We start from the raw sequence: 26,621 nt of genomic DNA, 5'->3' as shown, positions 1-26,621 counted from the left end.
ATTTGAAGTACATGTATATAAAATGCAGAATTTCTCACAAGTCTTGTGATTCACAGACTACCTTGTAAATAGTGTTGAAAGAATGAGACTTTTTTTTTTGGAAGGGGGGGGGGGATTTCAATGTATGTAGCAAATGCAAATCCCCCCAACTTACAGCACATTTCACTAGTGAATGGTGTGGGGAGAATACTACAATGTACATACATTCGTTGTACTGTCTCTGTAGTTGCACCCTTTGTGATGTATTGTATAACAAGCACTCTTATACTGTCCATTCTTTTTAAGGTATATGAAAACCCGAAACTTATTGTGAAGTTACGAGACTCAAATTGCATTGAAAATAGTGTGCGGTGAATGCTACAGAATACATATTTATATGCAATTGCCCATGAGCATTGCAAAAATGTGCATACTGACACATTCTGAATGTGGACCTATGTAACTCCACCAGTGTACCTTGTGAATAGTCTGGATAATGATATACCTATATATACAGTATGTATATGAAATTGCACTATTGTAGATTGATAATTATAAGATTGTACATACTATGTGAATTATGAACAGTGTAGAATTGTTCACCTTCTTGCCATGCCATTACTATGCTGCACAAATAAATGGTATATTTATGTGATTTTCTTCTTCTTCTTTTTTCAATCAGTATACCTTAATGAAATTGGCCGTAGACGTAATTTACATTGAACCACTTTGTTGTGATACAGTATTATGAAATTTTCATTGAGTAATTGTATGTACATGTATGTGCCATCCTATATTTTTTCTTTGTACATTCTTGGTTTTGTACAAACTACGGAAATGAATGTGTTGGACAGTATACTTGCATTATTGTTGGGAATTAAATTTAAAGAAAATGAATGAAATGAAATTTTGATGCATGCTTACAGTTTGATTGATTGTAGTTATGACTTGATGTAAATGTTTTGTACAATAATTATGAGAACCTTATTTGTACATGGAAGTGTTCCGAATAAAATGTATCATGCGTTCAGGTATACATCGTACCAATATCTCATCATTGAGTCTTTAGTATCTTTGTGTGACCTAATAGAATTGGCTACATTCAAGTGTGATTCAAATTATGTTTTTCATGTTACATTAAATTTATGCATTTAACAACAGCAACAACAACAAAGTGGTTACCCGTAGGGCTATTTCAGTTAATGATGAAGAAAGGGGCTGAATGCAGAAACCTAGAGAAGGAAAAAGGAGAGGACAAAGAGGGAAAGAGAGAGAAAGAAAGAGAGAAAGCAGCATTGATTATGACTGCTTGTAAGTAAGAGTGGACATATGGATTTTACCCATACACTTAAGCATCAACCTCTTTAAACCCACCGCGCGCTGCAGTAAATAGCAGTAAAAATGTGTAATTTCCTCCTTTCTTCAACCATATCTTCTGATTCGATCGGCCTAGTTCACCACCGGAAAGAGCATTAGAAAATTTAACTTTTCTTCTTTATGATGATGTAAAAATTAAGATTTTTTGTTGTTCCATTGCACCGTCATTTATTGCTCACTTTTCATTAATTTGGTCAAAATTTCTGTGGTATCGATCTTTCTTACTGAACTCTTCCGACTATATCTAGCGGTTTCTTGCCGGGAGTGGGCTATTTTTCATCACCGGAAAAAGATTGAAGTCCTTCAGGTTATTCTGAACAGTTTGATATATAAAGCATTTCCATTGGATGAATAATACCCCCGTCAAAAGATTAAACCAATTGGGAGCTTTGTCTCATTTTGGGAAGTTTGCTATGAGTTCCGCGGAAACCGGAATTGCACTGATTTACGTGTGTTACGTTGCCCACCGGTTGTGTTGCCTCCTGTCTGGCTCGGGCATAGCCGCAAATTTTGGTAAGTTTAACTTGTTTCTCTTTAATATTATATCATCAAAGTTATACCTGTTTATAAATAAACGTTTGAGGAACATTGTAAAGTATGTTGAGCCTGATGGCATGCACAGAATCGTTAAAAGGGATGATTGAATAAAATCCATAATTCTTTCGGTACGATGTCGTTACACTGAAATCTGCAGGCAGCCAGCGAACCGGGTCGTACCATCCTTGCTCAGGGGAAGTCAAGGGGTTTCAATAACGCGGATCAGCTGGCTGCGCTTACTGGGTACTCTCAGAACTCGTGCATTGCATGCATACAGAAGGAAAATAATTGTATTGAACTGTGTGTGTGTGTGTGTGTGTGTGTGTGCATTTGTATGTCTATATTAATGATTCATCATCTTTCTTAATCTTACTCATTTGATCGATGAACAGGCTTAGACTTAGTCCTAGCAGCGGCGGATCCAGGAATTCCCTAATTCTAGTAGAAACCTCTAAAGCCTAAACTAAAGGGGGGTGGGGCTCACTTTTTTCCATCGTCGGCTGCCATCAGCAGAATCTCCAAAATCATGCTCAGTGGGGGGGGGGGGGGGGGGGGGGGGGGGGGGGACTTTTTTCCCGTCACCGCACACTGACTAGCAAGAGAATCTTGAATGAAAATCATTCTCAATGGGGGGGGGGGGGGGGGGGGGGGGGATAGGCAACACATTTTCTTTCCGTCATCTGCCATTTTTCTAATTTTTTTTTTTTTTTGCTAAAAAAAAAAAAAAAAAATCAGAAAAATTAAAGGGGGGCGCGCGCCGTTTGCGCCCCCCTGGATCCGCCACTGGTCCTAGTAACATTGCTGGAGTAAAGTAAGTAAAGTATTTACTGGGGAGGGGGTAAAAAAATGTTTATCCCGGCTTCCCATCCCATGCTAATGATTAAAATTAAGGTAATGTTGGGTCTAACGTTAATTTGGATCGAAGGATTCAACTTGTAAGAGCCTGCACTGACACTGCATTTCCTTTTTTTCTCTCACTTTGGTTTTAAAGAGACTCTGGGTCTGGCTTTCTTTTCTGTTTGTTTGTTTTCTTGTTTTCTTGCATCACTTCAAGGGAATAAAAGGAAATTCATTTGGCTGCAAAGCAAATTTACATGTATGCAAAATAATTACCTAAAAATGCAATTTGAAAAAATTCTGTGTAGCCTATAGATCTACTGTTTTCTCTTCGGCCCCCCAAAAAACCCAACAACAAAAAACACGATTTTAGCCCCAAGCCAAAGGAATTTGAGACAATTTTCTTTTTTTCTTTAAAAGTCATCAATAGACAAAAACAATTTCCTTTTGTTTTATATATCACAGACAGACCTCCACTGCCATCATCCTCTACTGCGGCTCATGATGTTCAGTCGGTGCTCAGCCAGAGACGAAATACTCTGATCAGCCAGGATGTACAAGCGAATGTTCAGTCGACCTGCTGCACAGCAAGATGCTAGAATTATAACTGGTAAAATCACTGCATGAATTTTTTGACTTCTCTGTCACTGTGCTATAAACTTAAAGTATGCACTATATTTTTGTTTCTGTTCATGTTATGAATAGCCAGGCTAGGACTTAAACTGTATAATTTGCTTGGAATAAAAAAAAAAAAAGTCAATAATAGTTTTAGTCATACTGGCAGTTATTGTCATTTCACTTTTGATTTATGCATATGTTGGGGAGACTGGGGAGAAGTGGGACATATTTTCAATTTTATGAATTCTACCCTGTAACTCCCAGAATATTTAGGATAGCCAGCTCCTGTTTACACGTCAAAGACAATGGGTACTGCGGTGTATTGTGCAGTAGTTTTTATTAGGCCTTCGTCTTTCCTCTGTATGTAATCAATGACTTTACAAACTGTTATTTGGGGAATTAGGGGGTGACTTGGGACACCCTGGGGAGAAGTGGGACACTGGCAGGGGTAAAGTGGGACAGTAAGAAACTTATTTGGGAGAAGTGGGACATCGTGGGGAGAAGTTGGACAGGGAGTGCAATAAGAATCGGTGTGTCAGTTTACCCCATTGGTAAAAAATACTAAAAATTAGCTCATAATCAGAGGTTTAGGTATTATCCTAAGAAATTTCGTGAATTCTTTTACACATCTACCAGACCATTATGTAACTCAGGTGTAATACCTCCACAGCCTTGTATGGTATCTGTAAATTTACTTACCATTTCAAGAAGGCAGCAAGACCTGTGAAAAAAGGACACGTTTTTAAATCTAGATGAAGAGTGCTTAGCAACACCTGTTAAGGGATATTTCAAAAGCAGACTGTTCATCAGTTTATTAGTGTTTGAGTTATAGAGCTGTCCCACTGGCTTAGTGCAAAGAGCGCGGCGCGTTAAATGGCGCGTGAAATGGCGCATCAAACGGCGCGTAAAAAATGAATAAAATATAGATTTTTGTGGCATTGCAAAAAGTTTTCTATTTTTCGAGTAATTGCTATTTGCGCTGTTGGTATTTATACATGTCGATCATTATACATATACATATACATATACATATACATTAGCACAGCATAATTATGCCATAGGTATTGCATACACTGTAGCTGATGGGCGGTAGTGGAGCGTTACGGAAAGTCAGCATGACACCGTCAAAGTTACAGACCCAAAGTTAAACGAAATTTGCGGTGAGTAACTTTACTTGTTTTGGAAATTCTATTCTTTTTTGATGAAAACCGCAAAACTAATTCAGTAGATTGTCCTAATCAATTTATTCGGCGTTGATTGATTCTAATCGTCTGTAGTTTTAGGAGCCATTCTGCGCGTGTTTTGGTGAAAATACCAGTGCAGTCCCACATATGGTATTTTATGTTTGCTGGCTAATCGGTCAACTGATTTGCCAGTAGGATAGACCGAATGAAAATCTGTCGGAAATTCACTGGCCTCTTATTTTATAAGGACGTCTGTAATTAATAGGGAAATGAGCGGCCAACCCTATTTAAAACTAGACGATTAGAATCAATCAACGCCGAATAAATTGATTAGGACATTCTATTGAATTAGTTTTGCGGTTTTCACAAGGAAATAAGATATGCAAAACAAGTATTAAAAGCTACTCACCACGAATTTCGTTTAACTTTGGGTCGGTAACTTAGACGATGTCATGTCTATGGCTGTGCTATTAAATGTATGTATACAATGACATGTACTACTTGTTAGAAAAAACATTTCTTACTTTTGATCCTTAATAGTTCGGAAACTATATATCAGATGACACTGTCGTGGATATGAGAAATAGCTTAATAGTGTACAATTTAGTTGGAGGTGATTTGAATACGAAAGCATAAATAGGTTTCAATAAATCCATGATTGATTTTAAAGTTATATTCCAGATTTTGGTCAAATTCTAATTCTCGGTAGAAAACTTGATCTTTAATTACACAGAAAGCAATGTTGTGTATCTGAGTGTGTGCTTACAATGACCTCGAACAATGGACATGGATACCACCTTCATGACCTTTTTCAGAGCTCTGCCGACTAAGCTTCTGGTCTCTTGCTCACAAGCACATGAATGCTTTATTAATGATTTATGTTGGATTGCCCTAGACACTGCTAACCTGAATTCATGGCAAAGGGTAAAATGCACGCACAAAAAAGTAAGCCCTGTTTCCATGTGCTTGCATACCACACGTTTCATTCCAGCTGACAATCATTTTCAAAATTTGTCTCAATGAGGCTATCACTAAATTTGGTATAAGCTTAAAATCTAAAGTTTTTTTAACACAATTGTTTACTAGTAATCTGACAAATTTATAGTTTTTTTTCGATACCATGAATTCAGACTAGCAGAGCCCAGGGCAAGCCACATGAATTGATAATAAAGTATTTATGTGCCCTGGAGCAAGAGACAAGAAGCCTAGTCGGCAGAGCTCTGAAAAAGTGGTATTCATGTCCATTGTTCAGGGTCATTGTAAGCACACACTCTGACCAAAATCTGGACCCTAACTTTAAAATTAATCATGGATTTAATGAAACCTATTCTTTCATATTCAAATCGACTCCAACTAAATTATTGTACACTATTCAGCTAAATCCATGACAGTGTTATCTGATTTAGTTTTCGAACTATTAAGGATCAAAAGTGGGAAATGTTTTTTTTTTTGTAACACGTAGTGCATGTCATTGTATGAATACCAACAGCGCAAATACCAATTGTTCGGAAAAAAATTGAGCTTTTTGCAACGCGCCGTTTAACGCGCTGATTGACGGGCCATTTAACGCGCCGCGCTTTTTGCACTAAGCCGTCCCACTTCACCTCCTGTTCCACTTCACCTCGGTCTTCATAAAATGTACTAGGGACCATGCACAGAGCCAAAAATTGTGTTCTTTTTGTAAATATTTCTTTCAGGTTATGGATCTGAGAAAGAAGAGGCGTGTGGATTATGCTTCAATTCACGACCATGGCTTTGAAGATGTCAGTGTGAACTTAAATGAACGTCTTCACGAAAAGAAAGACAAATGGTCCACAGCTACGCTATTCCGCTTGGAAGTCCTCGATGAAAGAATATCTGATAAAGGTGATGAAGTTTTAGTCCATTATGTCGGATGGGAAGATAAGTACAATGAATGGAGACTTAAAAGTGAAGTTGTAGATGTGAATGAGGAAAAATCAGATGCTCTGGAACTTGTGAAAAAGGATTTGCTTGTCAAGGTGAAAGAAAACCTCAATATTTCCCGTGTTCAGGACACCGAAGTTACTCTGCATATTCCCATACAAGTAGAAACATTCAATAGGTTTGTGGAGGTCATAAATGGTCATCCAGTCCGTTTGAAAAGGAAAGACATCTTCACAGCTGATTGGGCATCCGTTGCCACATTTCTAGGGACTGATTGGTTTTTTCGCATAGTCAATGCAGCAGGAGACTTTGCTTATGTTGTGGAGAGCACTATACAGATATGGATACATGAAAGAAGGTGCCTGGAACAATATGTTGTAAATGTGGAAACAAAACAACTTGACAAAAAACTACTCCATCGTGGACATCTTCTTGTTTTTCGTTTCGTGAAAGATCGAGGAAACAAGTTTGAACTAGGCAAAGTAGGGGTCACCTTATAAAGCATGGGCTTGTTATCTCATCTGTAACTTCCAAGTAATTCATGTACACATTCGGACAAATTCATATGGTTGTGTAGCTCATTAGGCTTTCAAATTCATATTTAATTGAAACTTTGCCAGATATATCTGAGTTCAAACTGTGACTTTCAAGTAATTCAAGTACACATTCGGACCGATTCATATGGTTGTTTAGCTCATCAAACTTTCAAATTCATATTTAATTGAAACTTTTCCAGATATGCGTGTATCTGAGTTCAAACTGTGTGTGTACAATGATGTAACTTACACTGGTGTTTGAACTGGGTGGAAGTTTTGAAATCTTCCAACTGATTTAGATTTTTGATTGTGTTCATCGCTGACTCATTTTGGTCGATTCAACTTTGGACACACAGTACTTACAGTGAGAATTACACTGCCTGAATTGTGTAAGCTTCAATCTAAAAACCTAAGTTTCCAGCTGACTTTACTTTGTATTGAATTATGACTATTGTGCTAAAAATTACTGTTTAAACCCCCCCCCCCCCCCAAAAAAAAAAAAAAAATAATAAAAAAATGAAACTGTTGACTGTGAAGCTAATTTTTTCCTCTTTGGCACTATACTTAGTATTTAGTGTAAGTTTTCTACCTGCAGTATTTGGTGCACCTTCTGGAACAAATTCAGAATCGTGGGTAATTTACATCAATTGCTTTACTTTGTACCAGCTAGTACGCGAAAGTGATATGGGACCTGGACTCAAACAGAGTGAATCTGTACTAAAGAAAATATTTCATTTGAACAGCATTGATGCAAAATATGCAGATGCTGGCATTGTTAAACGTCTCGATGACAAAATACGATATATTATGCGACCTGCATCAAAGGCTTTGAGTGCTGGTGGCAGGCAAGGTCAACAATTTTTGGACAAGTTGAAAAGCACCATATATAAATTAAATCTCGGTGGAGTTAAAAGACAAATGGAACATGAACTAGAAAATGAAAGGAAACGTAGGAAGGTAGCAGAAGACGAAGTTAGAGGCCAGAAAAGACAAGCGAAAGAATGCCAGAAGAGTGCAAAAACAGCACATGTGTTATTAGGAAGACTCCTTAAAAGACGCACAAACAAAAGGAAAGTCCTACCTAAAACAAAATATGGGCCAACCTGGAAAAGTGTACAAAAGAAAAACCTTAATGAAAGTGTGAACTTTGCTCGTGACCTGCTGGCAGAAGATAACATCAAAATCCAGAAAATGCTTGTAAAAGATCACTATGGAAATACTGTAGGCTACCATGATTATCCAACAGACGACTTGCCCTCTGGACCCTCGGTGGATCGGATGCTATACATAAAGGACTCAAACCTTATTTCAGATGATGCCTACCAAGAACTAGCCATAGAAAATCAACAATTCTTAAACCAATTCAAAGATCACCTGCCTATACGAACCAATTATCCATCACTTTATGCAATTCAACAACGCAGGGCAGAATTAAATGCCACATTTTCTGTACAGCTACTTCCAAACAAAAAAGGTGTTCAAGAGAGACTTGAAGTAAAACTCAGACGTTTCTTGGAAAGTGCTTGGCCGATAACTGATGATGAACTTGTAATCAAAATCACAGGTGACGGAACATCGGTTGGCCGTCTACATGTAACCAATTTTGGAATGACAGTAATTACAGATTCTTGGCGGTCGGATGACCTATTGTTAGCAATTGGAAAGATCCCTGAAAAGTACAACGAATTGGCAGATGCACTACAAGACATAGTACGAGATACCCAGTCACTTCAGGAAATTACAGTTCATGGCAGAACTATCAAACTGAAATACATTATTTGTGCTGATTTGAAATTTACTAATATCATCCTTGGCTTAGGTGCCTGCTCGGCAAATTATTGTTGTGTGTGGTGCCAAACACATAAAGGGGAATTTCACCGTCTCAACCAATCTGAACTGCAAGGAACATATCCGAAATGAACCAGCTGTGCAAAAAGAAGAAAACCAAGAAAACGGAAAACTACAATTGTTTGCATGCTCCAATCTTCCCCCACATTCCAGTCACTCACGTCATACCAGATCCCCTCCATCTGTATCTCCGCATCTCGGACCAGCTGACCCGTCAACTTGTACTACGCATCAGGACAAACGACAACATTACGAAGAATGACAAGAATGTTGACAAATTGAATTGCCCATCTATGTTGAAATTCGAACAGTTTGTCAAAACCTCGGAATCGAATGGCAGTTTTATGTTGATAAACAAGGTTATCTCACTCATCAAGACTTCATTGGGCCACAGCATCAAAAAATTCAAAAGGCCATATGTTTAGAGGATTTTTATGGTTCTGATAATCCTAAGCTTGAAGATATCAAGTTTTTGTGGTCGAAATTTGGAGAGCTAGTTAACCAGATGAAAAAGGATATGACAGAGGACGAGTTGGTGGAATTCCAGTCACAAGCTTGTGCATGGGTTGACAAATTCTACCGAGTCCATACTTCAGGTGATATCACAGTATACATGCATGTATTTGCAAAACATGTCAGTGACTCAATCCGCCTTCATGGCAATCTCAGCAAGTTTTCACAACAAACTTTTGAAAAATTGAACGATCGAATAACTAGCTGGTATTTTTTCTTCTTCAAATCGACGCAATATTGAAGCATTGAGACAAGTTATGAACATCCAAAATAGAGTCGAGTACCTGGAACCATCATGTAAACGTGAAGGTTACAGAAAGACATGCAGTGTGTGTGGAGTTTCTGGGCACAACAAGCGTACCTGTCCTGAAAAAAACACAAAAAGCAACCAAACGTGAATGTGGAGTTGTGCATTACTGATTATTCACATTAATGGCCTGCAAAATTCGGAAAACATTGGCCTTCACTTAAAGCCTTTTCTAAAGCTTCGCTAAAGTTTAGATAATGTTAGGCATATTGGACTACAGTGTATCCAATATTCAAATCTTACAAAAGCGTAGTGACAATAACATCTTTGTTATCATCGGTTGATTCTTTGGGAAAATTTGAATTTCACCTTTGAAGATATTTAAACCATTTCATGGTAATGTTTTCATTTTTCTTTAAAAAATGCCCTTCCCTTCTTAAAATGTAGTCATTGTATACTAGTATGAGAAACCTGCATAGGAAGATTATATCGTGCATTTTTCAGCTAATTCCACGAGTGAGAAGATTAGGAATTGGTTTTATACCAAAAAGAAGTTTAACCCATAGATCATATTTTTCATTCAACATGAGTTATATGATACAGGCTTTAACTTGATGTTATTGCTAGTGAAGATTTTGATACCTTTTATATCGAAGTATGCAGTAACATGCAACATGACTATGATTACTTCTTTCTGATCAGTTTCTCATGGTTTGTTGTTTACTGCGATTCAACCATAGAGTTACATACTACGAAGACTAGAGTGAGTAGTACGCGTACCAGTGCATGTTATCAAACAGCCCTAATTGAACTACAGCGCAGTCCCTTTAGCGTGTGCACCTATGCGTAATTACACACATTGGTTGGGGCGATCTGACGCGTCACGTAGGCAGTAGCCAAGTAGTAGCCAGCTAGCTTTGTCTTCAGCATAGAGTTCAATGGTTGCACAGTCCCCTATTAAAATGTCAGGGCGCGTTCAATGAAGGGCGTCTCTTCCGGGTTAGTGCGCACTTTAGTACTTAGTAGTATGTAACTCTATGGATTCAACACATCTGATGATTCTGATCTAACATACTGCAATGAATATTAATATCTTATTGACAAGTAGAAGCCAGTAATTAGGCTTTTCATTAAATAGATTTGATTATTTGTAAAATATGTTCCACATACAGAGATGCCACTTTTCAGGAAATTTCCTGAATTCAGGAAATTTTTCCAAGGAAAAACAGAACTTCAGGAAATTTAAACAATGTTTGTACCTGAATAATAAGTGTAGAAGGGAAGAAAAGACTGTGAAAGAAGAAAATAATGATTACTACAGTACATTTGCGTCCATTCTTGTAGGTAAATTGCAATTATTATAAACAGGTGAGTGTTACAGATAGTAGTTCGGGAAATTTTGAATAGCACCCCTGGCATCTCTGCATATGTACAGTGAAACCTCGTTATAACAAGCTCGGATATAACGAGGTAATTTTTCAGGTCCCATTCTTTTTATACTCTTTGTTTTTATCCCTGATATAACGGGCTTGTACCGAAAGGTTGGGTTGCGTCGCGTCGCGTTGACGCGAACGCGACCATTCGGCCAAAGCTCCCCCGGTTTGACTGAAAGGGTGCATTGGGAGCGTTGGGAGCGTTGGCGTCAACGTGACGCGACGCGACGCAACCCAACCTTTCGGTACAAGCCGATATAACGAGATACCCGATATAATGAGGAAATTTCTGTGGTCCCAAGGAGCTCGTAACGAAGTTCCCCTGTAAATGAGTGCTACAATTTTAGTGTTATGGAAACTACTGTAAAATTTTTCCATTCAGTATTGCTATTTCTGAGCAAATAATGAATTTGTTAGTATATTTATTGCATTGGCTTGTGTTGCCAAATGTAGTTCAGTTTAGTGCCTAAAATTGTTCTGCCATTGAAATTCTATCACATTTGAATAAATTGTTGGAAAAAGAAACCAAACTTCCACGTGTAGTATTTGTATTAAAATTATCAAAATTTTGAGAGCCAGAGGAAGCAATAAGCAATCTTGGGGTCAGTGAGAAATCGAGTTATCTGATATGAAAGTGTAGACATTCCAGAAACAAAACATGAGGAAGAAACAAATAAAAAGAGCAGAGGAGAGAAAGCAATTGAGAGAGAAAGGGGGGGGGGGGGGAAGAGAGTGTGCAAGAGAGAGAGAGTGTGTGCAAGAGAGAGAGAGAGAGACAGAGTGTGTGCAAGAGGGGGAGAGAGGAAGGGATGGGGGGGGGCAGATTTCGACAAGTATAAGGAGATAGATGAAATTATGAGAGAACGAGAGAAAGAGTGGGAGAGAGAGGAACCCAACACTGGAAATATCAATTTGTTATGTACAAAAGACATTCCTCTTTTTTCCCAGAGAATTGTAAGGTTTATTTATACGGGTAAGAAATTTGAAATGAGATTGCAGCAATTTGAGCCAGATTTCTCATTTCTAATTCATAGATTACATGTCAATATAATAATCCAAGATTCATGGAGACAATACAGAATGACTACACGAATTACAACATCTAAAACTCCAAAGATTATGAATATTTCCATGTCATTTGCAGGTCAATGGACTGACTGGTTTGATCAGATCATTTTGTAAAGCTGTTCTCACAATAAGTTTTTGGAATAAATTCCACATAAGTAGAAAGAAAGTAACTGAGAAAAATCATTTTTGAATACATAAAGTGAACAAAAAAAAAATCTGAAATGGGATTTGAACCTGCAAACCTCGGTTTATCAGTCCAGTGCTCTACCAACTGAGCTATTCAGTCTTTTGTAATCTTGTTTGTTGTAAAAATGATTTATTTTGTTTGTATCTAAACTTGAAATATAATATCCACAAAATACCATATCTAATCACATACTAGTATCTAAACATCCTGTAACCACCAACAAAACATAACTGGACCTATTTTGTTAGCTTTATAGGGGGCAGGAGATGCATGTATACATGCATGCACACGTTAGCACGAGCGCTGTTCGCTCGGCTGTGTCTAGCGGGCCAGAAAATCTGAGCAATTGCAGAATACCCCAGCTCTCTTGTGCGTACTTCCCCTTAATAACGTGTTTCTATGGCCGTACGCTAACGGAATAAAGCACAGTGTCTATGGGAGACACGCTCGGAATGAAGGATTGCCGGGGTATTCTGCAATTTAGCCAAAAAATCTGCTGCAAAAGAAACAGTTCCGATGCAGTCAGTGCGTGACCGGGTAAATAAATCGCCTTCGTGTCCCTGCCACGTAAATAGGCACCGAGCTCCGTACGTGTCACCCCCTTACTCTAAATAGAACGGTCGCGGACCTGACGCGATCCAATCAGATCCACTCAGAGTCAACCGCACAGCTGATCGGACATTGTACGCTTAGTCGGTTAGTGTATGCGCGTACAGCTGACCCGGCTGATTAAAAGCTTCAAATTAGGTGAAAGAAATCGGGGTTCTAAAATTCATATGGAGTGTATTTTGTGTTTATGTGTGAGCATAGTTTTGTTTGTGTATGTGTGTGTGTGTGTGTGTGTGTGTTTGTGTGTGTTTGCATGGGTGCTTGTCGGAATTAAAAGTTCTCTCAAAGTTGACGATCAAGTTAACACTGTTTCATGCACACGTGGTTACCAAATAAGACTCCATTGCACAGTTAACATTACAGTATCAACTGCATGTATTCGGTCTACTGTGAAAAAAGAAATAGTTTACGAAGTCTTTATACTTTGCAATTAAAGTTATGAGTGATTATGATACAACCGACATAATGAACCACAATTTCACTATCCAGAGCGGTGAATGTATACATTACACTGCGCGCGTACCACTTAAGCGTCTGGAATGTGTTATGATACGCGCCATTTTTTGTTACATTCATCTGTTCGTAATGCGCACTCCCTGAAGTACATACGTATTAAGCGTGGACTTTACGAACCGTATACATTTGCCGGTTCGTAATGCGCTCTCCTCAGTACGCGATATACGTAAAACGCTGAAATGAGGGGTTTTACGAACCGGCAAATACACTTTGAATCGTTACCGCAGAGCCCTCGGTGCGGTTACGAAGTGATATTCAGTATCAAACAAAGCAGAAAATCCCGCTTTCATCACTGTCTTAACATTGTAATCAGTGGGTGGATATAAGACACTTTTTTACACGTCCAAAGAAGTCCTGATTCTTTAAACGAGATTATCTCGAAATCGCGTTTCCGCGCAAAATCCAACATTCGCCGGTTCGTAATGCGACCGACGATATGTTTTGTGCACTTTTGTAGTATAGTTTTTCTTGTGTGTATTGCATCAATGTAACTATTCTTTGCTGTAACACTTGGGATCAGCCATAGAAAGACAAACGGTCTATGTTGATCCCCCCACAAACTGAAATAGCTGCTTTTATGTTGTGTTTGTCTGTTGTAAGTTGGACTTATTTTTCTTGTATTGTTGCAATGTCCTACTGTGCATGTATCATTCCTTATTTTTTTGTAAATGCTTTTATCAGGATGTGGAAATAAATGAAATGAAATTCTGTTGCATTGTATTTTGTATTTGTCTTATTTATCAAGACTTTCATTTTCTTGTTATTTAGGATACTGGTAGATCTGCTGAGATGGAAGGTACTGTGAGACTAAGAATCCAGCTGGGAGAGGAAGACTTCGTTAAATTAAACCTTCCAGATGGGCTACTGTCTTCAGTTGATCAACTGACAGAGACAATACAGAACCTGTTTAACATTCGTCATGATTTCAGACTTCATTACTTAGACCCTGACTTTGATGCCTTTGTAAATATCTCTGAAATTTCTGATATTTTTGACCGTGCAACAGTAAAAGTACAATGTAGTTGCATTGTGTGTCCCAGATTCAGATTTGGAGAGCAGCATTGAAAAAAGCAGTGAAGCTGGCACAAGCATGTCGTCAGAGGATACGGTGTTACTGGATTCTCCAGACTGCAGCAAGAACCCATGGCCATTGAAATTCCGCATCCCTACTTTCCCCTATGATGTTGAGGCGAAACTGAAGAAGGGGAATCAGAGGAACCAAGAGGATGGAACACTACTGACACAGGGAGTCGTGAATAAGAGTGCCATCCTTGAAAAACTTGCAGAAACAATTTATGGCTTCAAGGCATATCCTACAGACTTGCGATTATCACAAGTTGCAGAGGCACTTGTGGAAACACACCCTTGTCTTCGGGAGACTTTTGGATCAGGTTTCTATGGTTGGAAGACCAGTCTGAAATACAAGATGGGGAACTACCGTACAAAACTGCGTGCAAGTGGCATTGCTGAAATCTGTGTCAATGCTTTACAACACAAAAGGCCAGGAGAGGAAAAACCAGCTAAAGCAGTAAAGACACCCAAGAAAGCGGAAGTCAACTATTTACCTGATCATCCATTAGGGGAGACACCAGAGTCCTTGGAGGAAGAGAGGGTGAGCCTCATAACTGACTTCAGAAAAAGGGGCAGTGAAGGAGAGGTTGCTCAAAAGATGGAAAAGACTTATTCTGCTAGGAGATAGGAGGTTGTGAATGGAAAACCTCAAGTCTCGGTCTTGAAGGAAAGATGGCCAGCCCTATCTACAGAGTCACAAGCAAGCTTTCACCTTTTATTATGGAGGTAATTCATGGCAATTTACAGAAATCAATGATATACACTTGTCATTGGCGTGCAACATGTGTGTAACTTTATATCATCAGTTGTCAATGGAAGATCAGAAGGGGGGTATTGCACAGAGAAGCTCAACAAACTTTTTTTGTGATTGGAAAATGCTACGTTACCCCCTTGCTACCCCTCCATGCATCTGATAAATCCTGAATCTGTCCCTGATTGCTCTTGTATACATATATTTGGAGATGTCCTTAAATATTGTATTGGAGCTAGAAGAAAATAAAGATTCAATTATATTTAGAAGGATAAGGACATTTTGGATTACAAAGGTTTTCTATTGATGAATATGCATGCTATTTTGATAAATTAAAAAAAAAAGGTCTGATACATCTTCTAGGTGAAGAGAGTTCTGCTTTGTTTACAGAAGTAGAGGTAGGTTCTTTTATTTTGAAGGATACAGAGTATTGCTGTGTTGTCCAAATTGATTTACAGCTGAACCCTCATGGGGCCCGGGATCTTTCGGCTTCCTCGCAACGAAATTGGCATGGACGTTGCCTAGGTTTTATCTATGAAAGGGTATAGTTATTTCTTTCAAAATTGCTGCATTATGTCAATTATGGTTATTTATGCATAAAATCGAAACGGGCTCCGTACGTGTGTGCGTGTGTGTGTCTGTGTGCGTGTCCGTGTGTGCTCAAAATGATAAAAAATGCTACTTCTCTATTTCTTGTCCGATTTTCATTTTGATAGGGCTTGGTAGGGGCTTCTAAACTTCTATACGGAATTTTGAAATTCATTAATAATGCAAATTTATGCAAATTTATGCAAATTTATGCAAATCTATTCAAAATCAACGAAAAATGTTACTTCTCTATTTCTCACACAGATTTTGATTCTCATTGTTTTATCTGATAGGGCTTGGTAGGGCCTTCCAAACTTCTACACAGAATTTTGAAATTCATTAATTATGCAAATTTATGCACAGATTATGCAAATTTATGTCAATTTATCTAAAATCAACGAAATATGCTTCTTTCGGAGGGGACATATATTACGCATTGCGTAATTTATATTTATCTTGTTTACATTTTACTTGATTAAAAGATTGTTTTAAATACCTCAGTAGGGGCCAACAACATGCATATATTATCATGCATAACATGGAATGTCAATTGGGGATCTTTCCATAATGCAGTCTTCTTACACGAAATGGGTGGGAGGTTGGGGACCTAGATTCCACTCCTGGGGCCCATTGCATAAAAAATGTTTGCCATTAAAAACTTTGGCAAATTTTTTGCCGGAGTTTTTTTATGTGTTAAAGTCAATGGCAGAATTTTTTTTTTTTTTGCCAGAGGTTTATTTGCCAGAGTTTTTTATGGCAAATAGTTTTATGCAACGGGCCCCTGGCCTATAAAGGTTTAAAATGACCTATTCTGCTGCATAAAAAAGTTTTTAATTCCCCTTTGTAACAATATGGTGACGCGACATTTGCTCTTGCAACAGTTGCTCTTGCGACAGTTGCTCAGGCCCTAATTTCTTGGAAGTTGATTCGGGTTTGTTTGTTTTTTGTTCAGAATAATGTAAATATTAGATATATACAGTATTAGGTTCGGGGTTTTTTTTTTTTTTTACATTTTGGCTTACTGTGCAGAATTTCTGTCAGAGCAATTGTCGCCGGAGCAAATGTCATTAAACCAACAGGTTATACATACTGTCATTGCACAGTGCACTCTTTTCCACTTATTAATTAATTGTTATGTTTCATTTATACTGCATTATTTCATTCTAGGATACACAGGACTATGAGATCGTGATGGAAGAACTTAGCCAGTGTCCTATGAAGATCCTTGTGATGAGGAAGGAAGGAGAAGCACCCTCAGAGCCTCTTGCTGATGTCGTGATTGTGCTGGAGGGACATGACGTGATGGATGGAATTGACAGTGTTGCCAAAGCTTGTGTTTTGCTCATCGGTTTGATCTATGCCATGGACTTAAGCTACCCACCTAATCTGAAGTACTTCTTCGAAGCAGCACAGATGATTTTCCTCAATTTGAATTCAGGGAAGATGTCATCAAAAGTGTATACTCTAAAAAATAAATTGCTTTCTTAGGAAGAAGACGAAGATAACAATGCTTGCTATCATTCATCAGTTTGTGATAGAACACTTAAGTTTTAACTACTTTTGGTGAATTTGAAAACTAAAAGATACCCTTCAAGGTATCTGGCTGTGTATCAGTACGTAGGTGGAAGCAAAAGCTAACATTCGTCTTGGAAATTCTACAAAAATTGTTGGCTTAGTTCTTGAAATGTACCATGCCTAAAATACATATGTATATATTGTTATGAAAATAATTGTCCAGTTACAAAGGAATTGGGTATCAAAAAAAAACTTACTGTCCATCTCCTTAAGCCCAAATGTATTTTCTTTTGTGATATCTCAATGTGATTTTCTTTTTAAAAATTGTTTAGTCAAAATATTGCATGTAACCTTTGCTGCAAATTGCCTTTGCAAAGAAAATGTCAATTTCGAATTTCATATTTAAATCTTGATAAATACAATCTGAATAGCTAAAATGCTGGAAAAGTCGTAGATAATGGGTATGATGACAGAATTAGTGAATGTGAATTGTTCTTTTTTAATCCAGTGCTCACAAAGTTGGCATCAAGTTCTTTTTTTTTAATTTCCCAAGCCAGAGGAAATTCACCTTTGTTTACTCCACGCTTAAAATGACAAACTCAGAAGAAGTGATGACATCAAACACTCCTGATTTTTCCCGAGGAATGGTCAAGAATTTTTCAGTGTGTTCTAGCAATAAATCAGGGTAAAGCATGTGCAGCATCCTACTCCATTGCTGGGCAGGGGTATTAATCAGTGATATTTCTGGTTGCTGGTGTGTAAGTTTAGTTGCATAATTTATAGTATCATTAATGTGTTCAGGATTTTATGCTGTTTACCTACATCCAGTTATTTTAAGTGGACAGTGCTCTGCATAGAAGATAAAGAAGAAGAAGAGGGACAAGAAGAAGGAGAAGCCACTTTTGAACTTTTTTTATTGTGAATGAACATACCCATTGAATGTTTGAATGTTTATGCTCTATAAATTTTTAGCTCACCTGAGCAGAATGCTCAAGTGAGCTATGGCGATCGTTCACCATCCGGCGTCCGCCGTCGGTCGTGCGTAAACTTTTGACTACAACTTAAAGTTTGTTCATGGCAGATGCGTTAGTGCCCCCCATGACGGTGGGGGTCCAAATTGGGGCCTATATTTTTGTACAATTTTATATTCCTTTCAAAGATTTTCACTTAACTTGGCAGGTGTAATTGAGAGGATGAGAGCACCATTCTCCACCTGGGGCCTCTGGAGCACATGCCGAGTGTTGGGAGATGGGGGTGGGGCCTTTAACAATGTACAAACACTAAAGGAATATTTACTAATCCTCTTCTCTTAGATTCAGAGGTGATTGAGAAGAGTTAATGCCATAATCCATTACATTGATGACTGTAGGTTCAAGTCTGTTCATGGGGGTTCCAAATTTGGGTCCAAATTGGACATTTTTATATTCCTTTCATTAATGCAATCCCATATTTTCACCAGGTGTAATTTGAGAGGATGATAGCACCATTCTCCACCCGGGGAGCACGATGGGCACAAATTCCCACATTCTTTTCTTTTTTTTTTTTTTTTTGGTTAAATCACACTGCATCATTAGATTTTCTGAATAGAATCCCCCTTAACAGGTTCCTATCAGTGTGATGGAGTATAAAAATGAACTCTATTAACCCTAGAGGCCCTCAAAGCTTTCCCCACTACCAAGTTTGCTATTTCTTTAAGGAGGTAGTCTGCAAGAATACATGGAAGGTGAACTTACGATACTCAGGTGAGCGCTAGACCCCTGGGTCTCTTGCTGTTTTGGGGTTTCTTTTTGCTTGCCCTTCAAGGAGATTATTATTAGCAACTGATGTATGATTAGAAAAGGGGAAAGAAAATGATCAGTATTTTTCCTGTGTTTCCTTAGTGCATAATATGTACCTTAAAATACTTTTATTTATCTGATATATTTCACTCAATAATTGCTTTAAAATTAAAACTAGGGATTTTGCATGGAGTATTTGTTAAATTTACAGCTTATGACTTTACTATGAAAGGATAGTCCAGGTCATCTTATAGATGATTTTCATAGCAACATTTGGATTCATCACAATCAGATCAGAAATTAAACATTTCGGGAAACAGCATAAGCCATACAAAATACTGTATAAACGTTTTGCAAGCATGCAGTAATCACGTCTGATTTTGTTTGTATTTATATGTTTTTGTTTAGTTGTGTGAATATCATTACAATTGTACATGCATCAGTTAGCATAGTTCATATGTTCGTCTTTTTGAAAAGAATAAATAAATGTTCTTTATATTTAATGGCAAAGAAAATGCAGCTATATGTGTATTCTCATTAGACGCTACTGGTTGAGATCGTATTGTGATGTACAGTCCACTTCTGTTATAGTGAGATGTTCATGACCAAGTGAATAACCTTGTAATGAAATCCTTTTTGATATATATGAACATGTCTGAAACTGGAACCAGGGGATGCACTCGTGCCTTGTTTTACAGAAACTTGAAATCGTGCTCATATAATAGGAGTAGACTGCATATATGCATACTCTAAAAACAAACTAATCAAATTTGATGAGGATCCAGATCAAATGGTGACTTATTAGGTTTCTATTCAAATTTTGAATTATGTTCATTTTTTTATCAGATTCTTCTCAGATTTGATTTGAAATCTAACAAAGAAATGAATAGAATCTAATCAAAATGATTATAATCTATTCAAAATTTGAATAGAAACCTAATAAGTCCCCATTTGATCTGGGTCCTCATCACATTTGATTACTTTGTTTTTAGAGTAATATTTTTTCATAATCACAATTTTTACTATGGTTATTGAAGCAGGTATTCATAATACACAAAAACACACATATCAGCATTAGATCAATCCTGACAATTTATTATCATTTCTGTTTGCATTTTTAAAATCTTGAACTTTTTATTACACATTAGGGATATTCATGTATAAACATTAAAGGATAGTTCACCTTCACATAATTATGAATTGAGTGAATGCAACAAAATTAGTAGAATACATTGGTGAAAGTTTGATGAAAATCGGACAATCCATTCAAAAGTTATGAATTTTAAAACTTTCGGTGCTGCCACTGCTGGTGGAGAAGACTACTGCACTTGATGTCACATGTGTAGAATAAAATAAGGAAAGTAAAAAGACAATTCAACATATTTTCACTTTTCTAAAATAACAAAAGAGCTATTGACTTGCCTTTGTCAGAAGGTAGGGGTAATGGTATTACCCTTAACATATGCCAGTTACAAGTCAAGGGAATGTATACTTTACATATAGAATGACATTTTGTGAAATTCTCTTTAGATTTTCTTTGTAAATGTAGCTCTACACATGTGACATCACAAACTGGAGTAGTCTTCTCCCCCAGCCGTGGAGGCACTGAAATGTTAAATATAACTTTTGAATGGATTGTCCGATTTTCATCAAACTTTCACTAATGACTAGTACTAATATTGCTGCATTCACTCAGTTCACAATTGTGTGAAGGTGAACTTATCCTTTAAGTCAATTCTTCTTAATATAATTTGTTTGACTTATGAAGAAGAGAAAGCAACAGGTAAATGTTACTCAATAATCTTTATAGCATTTACAATTGTACCTGCTGAACCTAGCATATGTAGGCTTTAAGTTACAAGGTGCATAAAATTTACTAACAAACTAAATGGATGTAGTAAATCAAACGTGAAATTCATAGTTTGTAGCAATTACAAAAGATACAAAATTATTCAGTAACTTATACTAAATTTAAATTTGTAAGATCCACATAAACAAATGGAGGTATTTCTATTAATGTATATTCTTCTACATAAAGCCGAGTAGGACTTACACCAAACATTGTAATCATAAAGTAAATGTGACTTGAAATTTATGAGGGAATTAAGTAAACAAATATATGAGACAGTAAACTTTACTTAATTAATCAATAAATTAAATAAATTTACTTCTAATTCAGATGCATTTTTACATTGTGCAAAACGATTTGTTGTACGCTATTTGTTTTTGTTGATACTTATATTCTATTCTTTTTGATAAAGCTGCATAGTGAGCCAAAAGTGAATTACAATGGGGCAAAAGTAACTGATAAAGGGAATCACTTGGTTTGTTACTGTATATCAACATGAAATTATATACTGGAGGACATATCATATCAGGAGTTAATCCTGCAGGCACAGTCCAATGTCATGTCATCTAATGTTCCAATCAGGAAGCAATAGAACAATAAGAACTTCTGTGGCGGGTCGGTGGTCAATGATGTACTATGTACTCTTACAAAAGGTAGGTGCAAGATTAAACAGTTTTTCAGTATATTTGAATGCTGTGAAAAAAATTGTCATTAAAAGTCAGGTGATAGAAAGCATGCTGGTGCAAGAAGAACCAGGATGCAGCCAGGCAGACATGCAGCAAGCCTCTGGAAGCAATCAGCCAGATTGTGACCTGGTCCTGGAGCAACCTTTTGGAAGGGGTCAGCCAGATTGTGACCTGCTCCTGGAGCAACCTTCGGGAAGTGGTCTGCCAGATTTTGGCCCGCTTCTGGAGTAACCTTTGGGAAGCAGTCAGCCAGATCATGGCCAGCAACAGCACCTTGGAGGAGAACTATTGTTGTACATGTACATTCCAGGGAACAATGAGTCATCATTCAAGCAATCTTCAGTTGCAAAACGGTTGAATGTACAAAGGTAGCTGTGGTCACTGAGTATCCTGAGCCAAAGCAGGATCCTTCATGTACAATTAAGTGGCATCTACAAGTCGGTGAAGAGTATTAAAGTGAGATTACATTCCATTTGTCTGCTTTTGAACAACCAAATGCAGTTCAACAGTGAATCACCTTGATCATATTTGTGCAGATACTGTTTCGTTTGAGAGCAGACCCAACACTTTAGGTATGACGGTCATCAGCAACATTCTCTTGTACGAAATGGCTGAAAGCCACATTTCCATGATCTGCAAATTTTAAACATATGCATGCACACTTCCCTGACATAAAGAAGGAGCAGATACAATTCAATCAGGAACTTGAGAGATACTTCGTATCGGCCATGGGCATGTGGAGATGAAAATGGAACTGTCCTTTCTTAAATTGAAGTGGGAGGTTTTTAAAGATGTCGCATTATGCATGGGGTTCTGTTCTGAAGGAGCTCAGAAGCATGACTAACATAAGGCGTAGGACTGATGCAGATTGCAAAACTGTTGGAGTCGATGCAACTTGCCTACTTTGGTTGTCTACAAGAACTCCTACAGTCCAATATCACAAAATCTAACTCGTGGTCTTGTGATAGTTGTCTGTGCTCAGACATATTACAATATTCTTTCATGAATATTTTTCTTGGGAAATGTTAGTAAATTCTTATCATGAAGAGATCATTTTGCATGGCTTAATGAACATTTAAAACGTTCAAAATACAGAAAAAAAAAGTATAATAAATATGACTATAGACATACACACCTAACTTCAGCACGCCTACCTCCACCCATCATCACTGAATGTTTTCCGCAACCGGTTACCAACTGATTGCCGGCTTGCAACCAGCCCAAATATAAATTGTACATCACATCTCTTGATAAAGGGCAGGGCCCAAAAGCTTGAGAATAAAAATCAAACTGTGAGGATTCAAGCTACGTCTTTCATCTCATCCTTTCTCTCACCTACATACTACTAAGATGCAACGGCCCAGGGGTTTAATATGGGATGATACAAATCGTCCTTGTTGCAGGCCCCATTGTTTTTCAGACTATAAAGCACTGATTTCAAGTCAACTTGCAAAAACAAAAACATCAGTACATTAGTTGCAATAACTATAATAAATCCAGATTCATCTCCACTAGAACTCTTTTTAGGTGTTGACGAAAGTGGCAGATTTCCCCATCAACCTTGAATGAGTTGAGAAGTTTCGACTGCATCCATAGGTGGTATCTGTGGAAGAGGCTCGGAGCAGCCCGAAGAAAAGAAGAGTTTCACTTCACAGATCCCTGTTGGACATACAACAGTTTTGGGGTTTTGATAATGCTTTACCACAAGATGCTCATGAAAGAGCTCATGAGACCGGTCAAGAACAATAGATGCGTGAAGAGAATCTGACATGTTTCAAATATATACAGAAGGTATCAAGTTGCTCCATTTTCATACACTTCCAGTATGTGCAGGTATATGTATACGTATTGTGTGCCAAGAATGTCAGATAGTCTTTAATACTAGTTGAAAAATGGGCAAAAGGTATGTCAGAAAATATCATTGCGGTAATGTGTAATCCCAGCCTAATATTTCTGACAATATGGTGATGTGGGGTTTGAAGAGAACATACCACAAGTTACTAGTGATAATGAATCTGGGACATGAAATTTCATCTGCATGAGAAGAAAGAAATACAGGAAGAAATACAGGAAGAATTTTCTTCCAAGCCAGTTCATGAGGGCAATCCTGGAAGCTGACCAAGAATGGATTGCCTGTGTGCATTACGACGACCAAGGCCATCTAAGGGGCACATACCAGCAGAACTGGTATAATCCACCTTCACCCCCCAGGTCACTGGTCTCTCCTCCATCACCCCAAAACTACTTTCGCCAGCGAATGTTTGTTTGGGAACCCATGAGGACATTTGGTATTCCATTAAAGTGCCCCACGTATCGGGCCAAAATGCAATATGCCAGAATATATTAGACAAGGGTACGATAGGTGATCAACCTTGACACCAAATACTACCTTGTTGATGGAGAGTACCCTCAGTGTGCCAAGTGCATAATCCCTCTCTGTCCTTGAAGTGAGGATCTCCTCAGCCAACTTCATCCAAGCTACCGTAGCAAGTTCCCGGCCGTCCTCACCAGCAAGCTGGCTTCGGACAAGAAGTGTGTTACCCTTAAGATCCAACAACAGAAGGGAATAGCACCAGTTACAACCAACATGTCCTGGAGAAAATCCACTGCCAATAGTGGGGCAGGAGGGTCATAGAATATCTGGTGGCATGTGAGAGACATCAAAAGGGCGCGGTCCACACGCAAGCATCAACAACCTACCAACATGTCCTCGAGAAAATCCACTGCCAATAGTGGGGCAGGAGGGTCATAGAATATCTGGTGGCATGTGAGAGACATCAAAAGGGCGTGGTCCACACGCAAGCATCAACAACCTATCAGCCACCACCTCCATACACCCCTCTACCCCTTGCCCAGTGGTTCAAATCTGTTCACTCCATTCACATATTGGCTCACCTTAGTAAACACAAGGGGGTAATCACCTCGACATATGGCCAGATACTCAAGGAGGACTCAACAAAAAGGGTGAGTCCATTATTACCTGTTTGCACAGTAACACATGGAACTCTACTGTGACAAATAAGGTTGATTCAACCGACAGAATAGAAAGACATGGATTTTTTCTTTTAGCATAGGTGTATAGCAGCACACTTGAGTATTTACAAGGTTGCACAATTGTTCGTGGTTGTAAATATCCCTGTGCACTGCATTATCACTAATGCACTCAGAACTGTGAATTAGTATTTGTATACCGTAATGTCTTACTACATCACCACAAAGTGCATACTGTTTTGAAATTTTATTGACAGCAAACCATTGCACAGAGGATGATGAATTCTACAAATAAAAGTGGCCAACAAGCAAAAGTTCAAAAAAATATTATAAACAAATTGAATGATTTTGTTATGCAATATATATGCTACATTGCTAATAAAAAACATTCAATCCTTCACTGTCACTAGCTGACACCCAAACGATATGTCAACAATTTTAATTGACATCAAGGGCTCATTGTTTCCTTTCTTTACACCTAATACTCGTGGACATAGAGCAGTCTTTTTTTTTTACTACAATTCTCTATGATCTATCGTTTCATACATTTTTCTTCATTGATAAGAAAAATGAGGGTTCATTTTAAAATTGGCTATTCCTGGAATTTGCTAAAGTGATTTTTAGGTTATTTCTTAGTCATACTCAAAATTGCAAACTGATTTTCCGAAATTCAAAAAGTACTATGCAGGAAAGCCATCAGTACGGTCACTCTTTCGGCCTGGGAAGTCAATTGTGAGACTGGATATATTCCATTTCATGCGTTGGTTTGTAGCTAGCATAACCACAGAGCACCATCCACTCTTCCAAACCTTCCTCTCGAAGTTGTCCAGTTGCATCTTTGAGTGAGATGGGGTGGATGTCAAGAAGCTGAGGGAGGCCAAAAGGAAAGAGCTGGCAAGTAGTGAACGAGTACCCACAGAAACACAAGTGACTGCAAGTATCTCAACAGCAGAGCTTGCTAAGCACTGCCGGACGACAAACAAGGGATGTGGAGGAAACCCGTAAATTGATCCAGGCTGTGTCGGATGTCATGTGGGACTTGACAGACAGTACCGGCATTCCGCTGATAAACCAAAACGGCATGGAGAAAGTGTGGCAAGTCCAGCAAAAGCATCTGCCCTGCATTCAGGATGTGCCTGGGGTAGATGTGTACACCCGAGTAGGCCACATGGTGAAGGGTGGACCACTACAGGTCCTTTCATGCGATAGAGGGTCATCCTCGTCGGAAAGCTTTCATCGCCATCAGTGTTATTTTGTTTTTGGTACGTTGATGGGCATGATTTTATTCTTTTTCTTTTAATCCTACACCCATGGTGTTTAATGGAAAATAAATAATTCCAGGAAGATTGATATTATGCCAAATTTTTTCCATGTAATACAAAATTTTTCTCTCCTTTCCCCTTGCTAGCAGGCCATTATGCCCCAGCCCTGGCCCGAAGTATGAAGTGCTGAACTCCGAGGAAAGGTTCGCCTATGAATCGCGGAAAGGTGTGGGCATAATGACTATCAAATGAAGTTGGCAAAGACTCAGTTGGACAAACCCCCAAGAACTGTATGTCCAACTGATCAGATATTACAATCAAGCTGCATGGCTTGTTTTTGCCTTCAGGACGTTGGAACTTTGTGAGGATTTCAACAATGTCATTTTCACAGATGGAAGTAGGTTCAGGATTGAAAATCACGCTGGGTTTACTACCGCTGCATTGGAACAAAGCATATCGAGAAGGATAGACCACAACACCCAGCAAAGGTTCATGTTTTGGTCAGTGTTTCAAGGAGAGGTACCACGAGGCTAGCGATTTTTGAGGCAATAATGCGAAAATTCAATGGGAACTGCATAACACAAGACAAGATGAGCATACACTGTACTTCATGCCTCCATTGCAACAATCAGTCTCAGATGGCGATCGTATTGGACAGCCTTGACGTCTGAGTGAGGAGGAGAACAGTTTATTAATCAGCTGATTGAGGCTGATACCGAAGTATCAAGCATGGAAC

At 38.3% G+C, this 26,621-nt stretch overlaps 1 long non-coding RNA gene across 1 annotated transcript; it reads left to right on the top strand.

The window, feature by feature from the left end:
* Positions 1 to 1,575: 1,575 nt before the first annotated feature.
* Positions 1,576 to 7,445, top strand: LOC139733408 (uncharacterized). The gene is made up of 3 exons (XR_011711085.1): positions 1,576 to 1,869; positions 3,196 to 3,340; positions 6,230 to 7,445. It is a non-coding gene; the product is annotated as an uncharacterized lncRNA (long non-coding RNA).
* Positions 7,446 to 26,621: the final 19,176 nt, after the last annotated feature.

This window comes from Diadema antillarum, unplaced genomic scaffold (genome assembly GCF_040938485.1).
Source record: "Diadema antillarum isolate AM-2024a unplaced genomic scaffold, OU_Dant_1.0 seq00000474_RagTag, whole genome shotgun sequence".
Lineage (NCBI taxonomy): Eukaryota > Metazoa > Echinodermata > Echinoidea > Diadematoida > Diadematidae > Diadema > Diadema antillarum.
This window is presented reverse-complemented; position numbering and strand designations above follow the sequence as displayed.